The following is a 12,820-nucleotide window of genomic DNA, read 5'->3' on the forward strand; positions in this document are numbered from 1 at the left end:
GCATAAAGTAAAACATGGCCACATTATCTGTGCCGTAAGCAAAAATTCATTGTCAAAAGTATACAGTTACCAAACACCATTTTGCTTGCAAGAAATCTAACACAACCGTATTTGGGAGCTTATACCTCCCTTCTTCAGCATTCAAATAATGAGACCAGATTTTCGATGGTTTTACGAGACCAGAGCAGGCAAAATGATCACAAATACCGAAGCTTCTTTCGGGATTCGAACTCATGCCTCTAAATGCAAAAGCTGCTCCGATTTGATCAGATCACAATTTTACCAAAAGTCAAGTGAAGAAATTCCTCTGATTCCTAATGTACAACTAGAAATTATTTGCAAGCTAGCTACCTGCTTCTGCAATTAAATGACAAAGAATTCATCTGGGCAAAATCTCAGAATCAAGTAGAAATCAGACTATTCTGGACCGAGTGATGATCATTTAATCTGGCTACTATAGCCCACATACGATTACTATAAAATTTATTTTTAGTGGAAACCCAGGAGAATACTTTAAGGGCAAAAGCTTTAAGAAAATGCAAAGATGACCTGATAATGTCGTACATAACTTTTACATGAGACATTCCAAGACACAAAGCAGAGAACTTGCTGCTTAGATAATAAAAAATAATAAGAGTAAGTTGGAAACTCCCTCGAGTCCTGATATATCAGGAATAGCAACTTCTGTATATATATTATTACCGACAATTTTTCTTAAAAATTTGTTGTGATCTTTCTACTAAATACTTGACTTTTAAACATGTTCAAACTTGTACCTTGTGTACTAATAATTGACAACGGTAAAGCCAACATGATATTTTATAAATAATATTTATGAATTGAAAAGGAGAAAACCATGAGCCATTTTCCCTTAGAAATTTCCCAGCAAAAACATCACTATCCTTAGGCCGATTGCTATCGCGTATTTTGCCGAATTCCAATACTCCAAATCTAAACTTCTTTACGTTTTTCAGCGCATACTTGATCTGTCTCTTCGAAGAATTATTATCTCCGTTAATATATCACACAATCGTTGCAGATATTTACTTCTACGTAGACATCTTACATGTTATTGGGTTAGCAAGAAAGCAATTTCGGTTTTATAATGTAAAATGAAACTCAATTTTTCTACATAAAAAGTGAACTTTAATCAGTCAAATATCTTCTATTCTCTTTGATGACCCTTTATTATCTTTCTGGTAACTTCATGATTCCACGCTCGTAGAACTTCTGATCCTTATCATCAAAAAGCATAACCAAGAGCGATTTGATATTACACTTATTACTGAAGTTTTTACCATCTAAAAGGTTTCGTAAACTTCAAAATAAACGATAATCTGACGGTGCAAAGTCGGAGGTATAAGGAGATTCGGCATCACTTCCAAAATAAGCTCCAGTAACTCCCTACGTGCTGCTAAAAATGTTTGAGACCTCGCAATGGCATGGTGGAACACGATTCCTTTGAGATTTGTAAATTATGGCCTTTCTTTGATTGTTTCCTCGAATTTCATAAATTGTTGGCAATAAACATATGCGTTAATCGTTCGGTTGCTTGGGAACATCTCAAAATACACAACACCTTTTAATCTCACGAAATTAACCTGACCTTTTTCTGATTCATTTTAGCTTTCGCTATGATTTGTTCCGATTCATCAGGCTTTGGACCATTATCTTTTTAAAGTAATGTTATTGGAGATGATTCATTTTTCATTACCAGTGATAATTCGCATAAAAAAAGAGTCGATCACATTACTTTTGAAATTCGCATTGCAAACAAGGATTTGTTGTGTTATGTGAATTTCTTTCAGTTCATGTGGAACCCAAATATTGAGCTTTGTAAGGAGTTCAAGACATCTTATGTGATTTTCAATGGTCGTGTGTGATGTATTTAACCTTTTTGCAATTTCTCGCTCAGTTATATAATGATGTGATTCAATATGGCTTTAATTTTGTCATCATCGATTTCAGAAAGTCGGGCAGAACGTTGGTCATCTTGAAGCGAAAGATCTTCAGAATGAAATTTTTAAGTCAATTCTGACACATGTGTTCTGTTAAGCAATAGACACCATAAAATTCCCATATCTCTTTGTGAGCCTCAGCCACGTTCTTGTCCATATGAAAATAAAAGAGTGAGTGACCATAAACTAAGGCTTGTAGATCAAAATATACGGAATGTTTTCCTATAGCAACCTAAAAGTATCAGCAGCCAGATTTCAAAAGAAAAAATATAAGATTTTAACAGAAGAATACGATACAAAAACAACTCTATCTGTTTCTGTAAACCGAAATTGCTTTCTTTCCATCCCAATACAATTATCATAGTAGATGTCTTTTATTAAGGGGTATCAGAAACCCCTATACCGACAATGTTAAACTGGCCATTTTCGATGGACTTTTTCTCAAAATCTGCTGTAGATACAAGCTTGAAATTTTTTCTGTAATTAAAGTATGCCTATCTGAATATACTGAAATGAGCTTTTAAAACATTTTGAATTTCAGAGAAAATTACAGAATATTTTGTTAGGCATAATAAAATTTAGCATTTTTCTCACACACACACACAAAAAAAAAAAAAAAAAAAAAAAAATTTAAAATTTTTTCGAAGTTTATTACAAAATCCTCATTTCAATAAATATTAGGGAACCTAATAAATAAGCCATAAAAAGTTTAGATACCTGTGAGCAGTAGTTCCTGAGAAAAGGTACATCGAGTATAAGAGAATCACGTTTGGAGAAAAACGCGTTTTTATGTAAAAATCCTTATTGATCAAAGCAGTAGATGACAAATTAAAACTAGATTTTTTTACAGTTCTAATTTTCATAGAGATTAAATAATGGTATTTTTAGAAAGATAAAAGTATAGAGAATTTGAAAATGCAAAAATCCGAAATCGCAATTTTTTGAAAATTTTGGGGTTCCAACATCCTTTAAGGTGTCTTGAAGAGTCGTCTTCAAGAGAATAACTTCATCGAATGAAATTAACAATTCTAAAGACTATCTTGGATCTTGGCTACTACTTGTCGGTGTGACTCAGTGGTAATTAAGACGCCAGAGTTATAAATCCATTTATGTGGCCTAGCATTGTTTCTGCTTCATTTGTTGTTATTGAAACTAGTTTTAAAAGTTAAAGTTAGGGAAGAAGTTTTTAAGAGCTGATATAGCTTTACTTCTAGTTCTTTATTTAAGAGAAATCTACCTAATAATTCTTCTGCAGTAATATAATTTTTAGCAATCATACGAATAAAAATAAGCTATTCAATATTCATCATACCGAATGGGAGAAACAGTAATATTTATTAATCTCCGTTATCATCTACACATCTACTAATCTATTTTCTTGTCTTTTCTCAGTCTGCTGTATCACAGCTTTTCGAGGTAATTGTATTCCAAGACAATTTGAATTTCGAGGCAAAAAATTTTTTCCCGCATTACTCATTTAGTAACTGCTACGTGATCATTGCAAATCGAACAGCAACATTTATCATTCATCATTGTAAGAAAAATGATCAAGTTCCTGTTCTTCATGAAAATGATAAGTCTTTAATTTTTTATTATACTACTCATTGTACTGGTCACAAAAATGCAAAAGAAGTATAAAAGTAAACAATTTTAATTTAAAACTTAGAAAATTAAAACTTAGAAACAGAGTACTTACATTTTTGCACAGTTGTAATGCTAAGGAAAATTAGCACCTTTTCTAGAAACTTTAATACAATGTCAAATTAAATATTAAACCAGAAACACAGGAATGCCAACTTATCTGTTGTTACATCCAAAATTAAAAGAAGGAAGCCCGCTAGAAGGCATATTGGACAGCGAGGGGATGGCAAGTGATGTAGCACGGTCGCTTACCCATTCTAGCAACGGCTGATGTGGAATGCGAATTTTGAAATTCTATCGCGATCAATTTGTTGGCTATTCCTGTAAAATGTAATTAGAAACTACCAGTAGTTAGTTACTAGTTTTGGAAGATTAATAGCAGATTACTTCTTAGAGCAAGGTATTTGTCGGCCTGGGATTTGAATTCTAGTTCCGAGTTAGTAATAAATATTAAACCTATTTTAAAAGCATATATATGGGTTTAACTTGTTCTTGTGACTTATTTTATTTGTCTGACAATAACATCACAAATTCATCGGAGCAAGGAGTGCAAGATCGCGTCTGTCGTTGGCAAGAGCCTTGAGTACAAAACAGTGAAAATAGGACTTTGCTCTGTCACGTCCCTAATTATGATGGGGAGTACCCCAGAAATGAATCTGAGAGTCTCTAATCCCTCTTTACCTACCACTAACCTCTCGAGAAAACCTTCGGCTGGCCGCAAATTTAGAGTGCCTCCATACCGCACAGGCACAACATCCATGCCAACATTTACAAACATCCATGCCGTATCCAGGGTTCTAACATGTGCCTTTCGGTACGTCTGTCAACGTTACTAACCACTATCTCGCTTGGGCGCCTATACTTCAAGTTATTTAGGTTAAATATGTTTCACATAGACATAAGTTGCAAGATTTATATCCATTATGAATTCCGAGAATTATGATAATCTTATCTTGAATGTCACTACTTTAAGTATTTTATATCGCTCTTTTTCCCCTCAAAATGCATCGCTTTTCTTCCGAAAGGCAATCAATTTGTTCACTTGCCCTTAATGTTATTGAACGAGTGTTTTTAATTGTCCGAAAAAATGCAAAAAGAATGTAAATAATGTAACAAATTTCCAAAATTTAAGCCGAAAATTTCCTACCCAGTTTTAAAACTAACACACATATATATATATATATATATATGTAATGTACCAGCTTTTGTCAGGAATAAATAGATTGTTGAAGAATCATAAATGCAGTCGTAGCTTAAATTATCAGACGATAAGTTTAAAAAACAGGATCCATTTATTATTGGTCAGGAGAAATAGCAGTTACAAAATCAGATATCCGGAGTAAATAAAAAAGAACTACTAATAACATTTTGTATGAAGTTTACTGCATCGTGACATTTAAGAAAAAGCCCCGATATTCTTTTACGAGTCCTTTTATAGCCTCTGGAAAGGCGGAGCTTCCAAGAAATGACGTCAGCCTCGTCAGCCAATCCAGTTCGCTTTAAATATTTCCAGAACATTCTATAGCTGTACGTGTAGAAAAGGCGGGAAAAACAACTTGACTACGGGGCTGTGGATTTAATTCCACGTAATTTCAAATAAGAGAACGTCGCCATTAAAAATGAAAAGAACATACAGTTAGAATTTTAAGTGTATTCTTGACTATGGAATTTTATTATTACAAATATATATATGTAATTTTGGCAGTTGGGCACACGAGTGAAGCTTGGAAGTCTGGTCACATCAGAATTCTGGACATTGCTGTGGCTGAGTGTAAGGCGGCAACCAATGACGACACAGAAAGATTTAAATTTATAGCTCCATATCTTTATTCAATTCATAAGGCATTCTTCATCATTCTTTACTAAATAAGATTAACTTTAAATTCATTGAGTCATAGTATTCGAAAAATAGGAGGCAGATGAGAGCAGCAGCATAGGTCTTAACAGCAGTAGAGACAGAAAGCGGTCTCCGACGCAAAACGGCGCGAGTTCTCTATTTATAGGAGCGGTTACGTAATATGCTCGAATGTTCTCAAAAGTACTGGTCTAGGGAAGGATCCTAAAATTGCTGAAAGTTAATTAGAGGTTACTTGTTCGCATAGAGTGAAGCCATCGTGTTTTATATAATATATATATATGTAAAATATATTTACATATATAATATATATATATATGTAAATATATTTTACATATATATATATTATATTTTACACACACATAAATATACGAGTATATATACTAGAGAAAGATAGATAGGTTTAGATTTAAAGTTTAAATAATAAAGATTTGCTAATCTAACAGAAATATCTCTAGTGCTCAAAATGTTGCAATAAACTTTAAGTCAATTTTTGTGTAACATATCAAATATTTCAAGCCTAGAGGAAACGTCACTAAGCCTAAATGCCTAAATGTCACTTATATCATAAAGTAATGAAATTTTAGCAAAAGAATTCATCCGGATATGTACAATTTACTCCAGTAACGATTGTCATAACAGCCATCCAAAAATATCTTCAAAGACTGTTTTCTTCAAGCAAACAATTACAACTTCAACGAGTTTATTCATGGGCCTTTTAGGAGTAGAAATTCGGAGAAAACTAAGACTAAACGCAAGAAATTTATTAGGCTATGTTAAGTTACCAAGTATATCTGGGAACTTCCTAAGTACTTTTATTCATTGCTCTGTTTACAAATACTTGAATTGCGTTGGAGATGTCAACATGTAAAAACTGAGAGAAAAAAAGGCCCAACAGCAAAACAGAAACTTTATAATTTACTGAAAAAGTTAATTTGCAATTCGTTGAAATAAAGTTACGGATGCTTCTGCGAAGGAATCACTCATACGCTATACACTCAAACAAAGAAACTGGGTCAACTTTATCACGTCTGGCTAATTTTGCAACTGCTCTGAAGTATTTCTTGTCAATGTCAAATGTCAGCAATAATTTTCAGAAAAATTTGTAGTAGTTCGAGAAACTTTAACGAGTGTTAAATGTTCTTAAATAAGAGCTGCTAGTTAATTCTTACTACATAATGTTAGACTATCACAATTCCATTTATCGTTTTTAGTTAGTTATTTTTTAAATTCCTACTATTAACTCATACTCTCCCTATAGCTTGTTCAAATTTTCAGTCGTTAATAAAATACCTTTTATTCATCCGTTCAAGTTCAAATAGATTTTTTAAACTTGTAATGGATGACACTTGATGTTAATACAGTGTTTTCCCGTATTAAGGTCAATTCCTACTTATTTATTCCTGTTTATCGGAACTAAAGATATGCTGGGTTTTCTTCCCTGTACTCTTATATTTCTTATATTACTTTTTTATATTTATATTTATTTTTCTATTACTATTATTAATTATTATTTGAATTAAATAATTATTATTTGAATATAATTAGTTTGAATGAAATTTATAATATGTTTATTATATATAAACGAAATTATATTATAAATATTTATAAACTCACTGAAAAGATTCCTTGTAATAACGAAGTATTACAAAAGATAGATAGAATGAGAAATTATAGACCACTATCATCTTCATAAATTAGAAACGAAAAAATATTCATAATGTAAATAAAAAGAAACTAAAATAAAATTTTTCTTTATTGACCTAATTAGGAATTGACTTTAACATTTTTTTTTCATATTACTTGTTAGATGGAAGCACTAAAAATTAGCTGTTGTTTAAATCATTTCTTTTTCTCTCCATTTTATCACACATTCGAATTTAAAAATAGCGGTTCAGTGGCACCAGCTAAGAAATAAACAGCTAACTAAAAGCAGTAGATCACCTACCACATAATTACCGAGTTGTGATATTCTAACATTATGTAGCGAATTTCGTAGAAGAATATGTCTGCAGTAATTAGTTAAACAAAAACTTAGGCAAACAGTTTAGTAGATTTTGGATAAGGATTTATTTTTCATTGTTTAGTTAGTTTACAATTTTACAGCAGACATTTTGATTCTCGTGGTTAGATTAATAGTTGTTAGATTTGAATAGCGAATTATAATATTTAATTACCTTAAACATATATTTAACTAGTTCCAAGCTATGTTTACACTGCTGGCTTTTCTACTGAGAACACGTTTCTTTTTAGAAAGAGATTTTTTAGTATTATTCAGAAAGCAAATCAGAGTTCATACTACATGCACGTATGAATATCGTTTTTGAATTAAGATGAGGAAATGTTATATGATTGAAACCGTAAATCATTTCCAATTATTATATGTTAATTGGTACTGTCCTTTGATTATAATCTAGGATTTATATAATAATAAAATAAATTAGTTCTTCATATTTAAATAAGATTTCAATTTGTAATCTATTTCTAAAATATTAACGAATATTATAGGAGGCGCAGAATTGGCGAAGAAATGCAGTAATACATTTCAAAATTTTAATCATCATGCTCCAATAATTCTCGTTAAATGATTTTTAATTATATATGTTTGGAATTAAAAGTCTATAAAATTTTACCATAAGTTTTATAAAGAAAACTTTTAACATTATTCGTTACCTACATCCTTTTGCAAGTTTTTTTTCACTAAATGTGCACCTAAGATACAGAATGTTAAGTAAGGTTATTTAAAACCTGCTTCTAATTACTATTTTTATTTTTATTTATTTTAATATTCGTTCTCAAAGATTATTTTTACAACTATATAAGAAAGAATTTCCTGCAGAATGATAAAAAAAACCTGCAATTTGATCCTCATGCATTTTGGTAACATATTATGTAAGTAACTTCTCTGCAAGCATAAGTTAGTAACAGAAAAAACAACTCTACAGGCTAAATAAAATCATTTAACAAATTCAGTGAAAACTGGTAGGATAATGAAAATGTTTACGTATTCGTTCGTTACGGTACGTTACGAAATGTATTCCTGAAATCAAAACTATGAACATACACATTTTTCATAATTTTTTTTTTACATTCTTTCATTAGATGTGAATACGAAACTGTTTCGCTCTTATGCTATAAAACTTTCATTTTATTTTGATGTTAAAGACTGAGGGAAAAATTTCCAACAAAATGTTTTTCGACATATACTTATCTTCTTAATGGTGAAGTAGCACTTCCATTTGTGACTTAAAAAGACCTGAGTTAAAACGCAAAAAATATAAAGATATCCTTTCGTAAAGTGTCATGAAATATTCTGAATATGAAAAATTCATACTAAATTTTCCAACTGAATAATCTATCAATCATTATAACTAACTATAGGTTAAATAGTGTTACGAATTTGGTATTTAAAAAGCTAATGTTAGTTCAATTATAAATTAAATGGTTTTATTTCTCGCGCAGTGCAGCGCGTGACGAATATTAAAAGAAAGCTAAGCCGGAAAAATTAAAAATACAAGAGCGCGTGCATTAAATAAATAAATAACTCTTTTTCATTTCGAGAAAGTACTGGAAAATTCTAGCACGTGATTTTAAATTGTTATAAAAGGAGGAAAACATCTCAGTTCGTAGTTAGTTGCTTAGTTTGTTGTTGTTTAGAAAACTGCTCTTGTTGATTGTAGCGAATTCGCGGATTAGCGTTCTTTAGCTGTTTTGAATTACGTTCTATTGGACATTTGAGTAGTTAAAAGATAACTACTGTGAGATATTGTAATACTGCATGATAAATTGAGAAAATTTAAGCATTTTTGTTGTGATAATAATAAATTTTTGTTCATTTTTCATCGGACTTGTGCATTCATTTCATAACGAACCCGTACGCACGCAACAATTTTTGGTGTCAGGAGTGGGGTTTGAATGCCAATAACAAGAGCGATGGAAGAGCAGTTAAGGCAATTCATAACAGCCTTTGCCTCGTTTAAAGAAGAAATGAAAGAAGAGATGAAATCTAGCCAAGGAAAGATGGAAGGGGCCGTCAACTCTGTTAAGGACGAAATGAAAGCCGTTCAAGCTGGTCAAGAAAAGATTGAAGCAGGTCAAGAAGAAATGAAAAGAGAGATTACCTGCATAATAGAAAATAAATTTGAAGCTATGGAAGGCAGAATTGACACAGTTGAAAATAAAGTTGGACTAATTGAAGGAAGAGTTTCTTCGGTGAAAGAAGAAATAGAAGAAAGAGTTTCTTCTGTAAAAGAACATATAGAAGGGAGAGTTTCTGCTGTGGAGGAACGAATTGAAGGAAGAGTTTGTGCCGTCCAACACCAAATCGAACAACAAATTGATGAGAGAGTTTCTGAAGTTGCCAAAGAAATGGATACTTTAAAGAAATTCGTAGCGTCGGCAGGGAGCAGGAGTGATGATTTTAAATTCTTACCAATGCCTGCTCGTCCACCTCTGAAGCTATCCACATATGATGGGAAGACCTCCTGGCAGGTGTATAAGACACAATTTTCTATCGTGGCGGATGCGAATGGATGGGATTCCCAAGCTAAGGCCTGTCATCTCGCCGCTTCTCTAAGAGCCGACGCAGCGGATATCCTTCAGACTCTTCCCGAAAACAAAAGGTTAGATTTCGAAGCTCTGTCCGGCGCCTTGGAGTTGCGCTTTGGGGAGAAGTGTTTAAAAGACTACAGCAGGCTTCAATTAAAATCCCGTCAACAGAAGCCCACCGAATCACTCCAGGAACTCGCCACGGATGTTGAAAGGCTGTCCCACCTCGCCTTTACGGAGTGCCCGAGAGAAACGAGGGAAATTCTGTCGCTACAATATTTCATCGATGGCATCCGGGACCCTGAAATACAGAAAGCACTGCGAATGGCCGATGTTAAAGATTTGAAAAGCGCTTTAGTGTATGCCATGAAATTTGAGGCAGCCCAGCAAGCAACTCTTAGGGATAGCTACCCAGTCAGATCTGTGCGAGTCCACGACCCAGGGGACCAATTGATGGCTCGTTTAGATGATTTATCCAGACAAGTCGATGCTTTGATACGGAGTAGCAGTGAGAACAAAGTGGCTGTAAGATGTTGGAGATGTGGTTCTGAAGGTCACCTACGACGGCATTGCAGAACACCCCAGGACACGGATAATAAAACGGATGAGTTGACAAGACCAGTGAATGCTTTAAGACGGAATAGTGGTGAAACAAAACCGACCCTAAAGTGCTGGAATTGCGGTGTTGAAGGCCACCTACGAAGGAACTGCAGAACTCCCCAGAGCACGGAAAATAAGGCATACGATTTAAACAGACAATTAAATGCCACGGGAAGGAAAAGGACTGACAAGAAACCAAAGTGCTGGAACTGTGGAGCTGAAGGCCACGTACGAAAGAATTGCAGAACACCCCAGGGTACGAAAATTGAAACAATTTCTGAGCAACGACGCAGGAAACAAATTAATGACCATATCAAGGAACGGAGGTTGCCAGATAATGAAAAACCCTGTTTTAAAGCGCTTAAGATCTCTATAGTGAGTGGCAACAATAACGGACTGTCCATCAATGGGAATATCGATGGAGTTCCTTGCAATATGATCATTGACACAGGAGCTAATGTTACCATCATTAGGAAAGATTTAGCTGAACAGTTTAAAGATAAATTTATTTGGACGCCATCCTGTGTTACCCTTCAGACTGCGTCTGGAGATAAGATCGACATAACTGGGAAGTTAAACGTGAACATCACGTTTGGAAGTGCCGCCTACCATCACACGGCATATGTGGCGGATATTACAGATCCATGCATACTCGGATTGGACTTTTTAAGGAAATACAATTTTTCCTTAGACTTCAAAAACAACAAGCTGCTTTCAGCATCTGATGGCATGACTATCCATCCTCAAAAGGGATCCTCGCCTGGAAATGTCGACGCCTTGTCCGAAAGATCGAGCTCGGGAAGCTGCCGAAATCATACTAGGGTCGAAAAGAAACTCAAGACTACCAGCTATTCTCCATCCCAGAAGATCTTCGGTCGAGACCTTCGTCTGCCTTGTGACAGCCTGTTTAGTCGCCCTACGGATGCGCCTTCATCGCCTGAGGAACACATCCAAGATGCCCAGGCCCGGTTTGAGGGGATGCACCGTTCTGCACGAAAGCGAGTCAACTTGGCGACGGAGAAAATGAAGATCAGATGCGACACAAGAGCTACTAGACAGAGATCCAACAAAGGAGACAAGGTGTGATTGTGGAACCCAATTCAACGAAAAGGACTGAGTCCTAAATTACAGTCACCTTCGGATGGTCCATATACAGTGCTGAACACGAATGACGTCGTGGTTCGGATCCGTGAGTCTTCGAACTCTTACGACAGGTTAGCTTATTACTATGGCCATAGTACGTAATGTAAATAATTGTAAATAGTATCAGACCATGGTCCTTTTTGTTTATAAATGTGTATTTAGTATTTGATTGCATTTAGTATTTGATTCGTATTTAGTATTTGTTTTGTATTTAGTATTTAATAGCCTTTGATTTGTTTAAGTTAGTTATTGCATTTATTGTTCATGTTGTTTGATATTGTAATGTAATGTTCATGCCACAGTTGTAAGTTTAGCTTCCTGTCCAGGGATTGTACTGCCCGGGACGTGCAGTCCTTGGGAAGGGGGCAGTGTTACGAATTTGGTATTTAAAAAGCTAATGTTAGTTCAATTATAAATTAAATGGTTTTATTTCTCGCGCAGTGCAGCGCGTGACGAATATTAAAAGAAAGCTAAGCCGGAAAAATTAAAAATACAAGAGCGCGTGCATTAAATAAATAAATAACTCTTTTTCATTTCGAGAAAGTACTGGAAAATTCTAGCACGTGATTTTAAAATGTTATAAAAGGAGGAAAACATCTCAGTTCGTAGTTAGTTGCTTAGTTTGTTGTTTTTTAGAAAACTGCTCTTGTTGATTGTAGCGAATTCGCGGATTAGCGTTCTTTAGCTGTTTTGAATTACGTTCTATTGGACATTTGAGTAGTTAAAAGATAACTACTGTGAGATATTGTAATACTGCATGATAAATTGAGAAAATTTAAGCATTTTTGTTGTGATAATAATAAATTTTTGTTCATTTTTCATCGGACTTGTGCATTCATTTCATAACGAACCCGTACGCACGCAACAATATTATAATAACATAATAATAGGCATTAAACATAATAACAATTAATTAATAATAAATTATATAGTTATTAAAAATTAAAAATTCGTTTATTATTAAACTAGATTAAAAATTATTATTAAAATTAAAAATTTGGTGATTTTGGTTTATTCGTTACAGAAAATAATTTCATTTTAATTGGGGAAAAGCAATGAATTAATGAAAATAAAC

This window comes from Stegodyphus dumicola, chromosome 7 (assembly GCF_044657685.1).
Source record: "Stegodyphus dumicola isolate Sdum_Otavi_A_Nest chromosome 7, ASM4465768v1".
NCBI lineage: Eukaryota > Metazoa > Arthropoda > Arachnida > Araneae > Eresidae > Stegodyphus > Stegodyphus dumicola.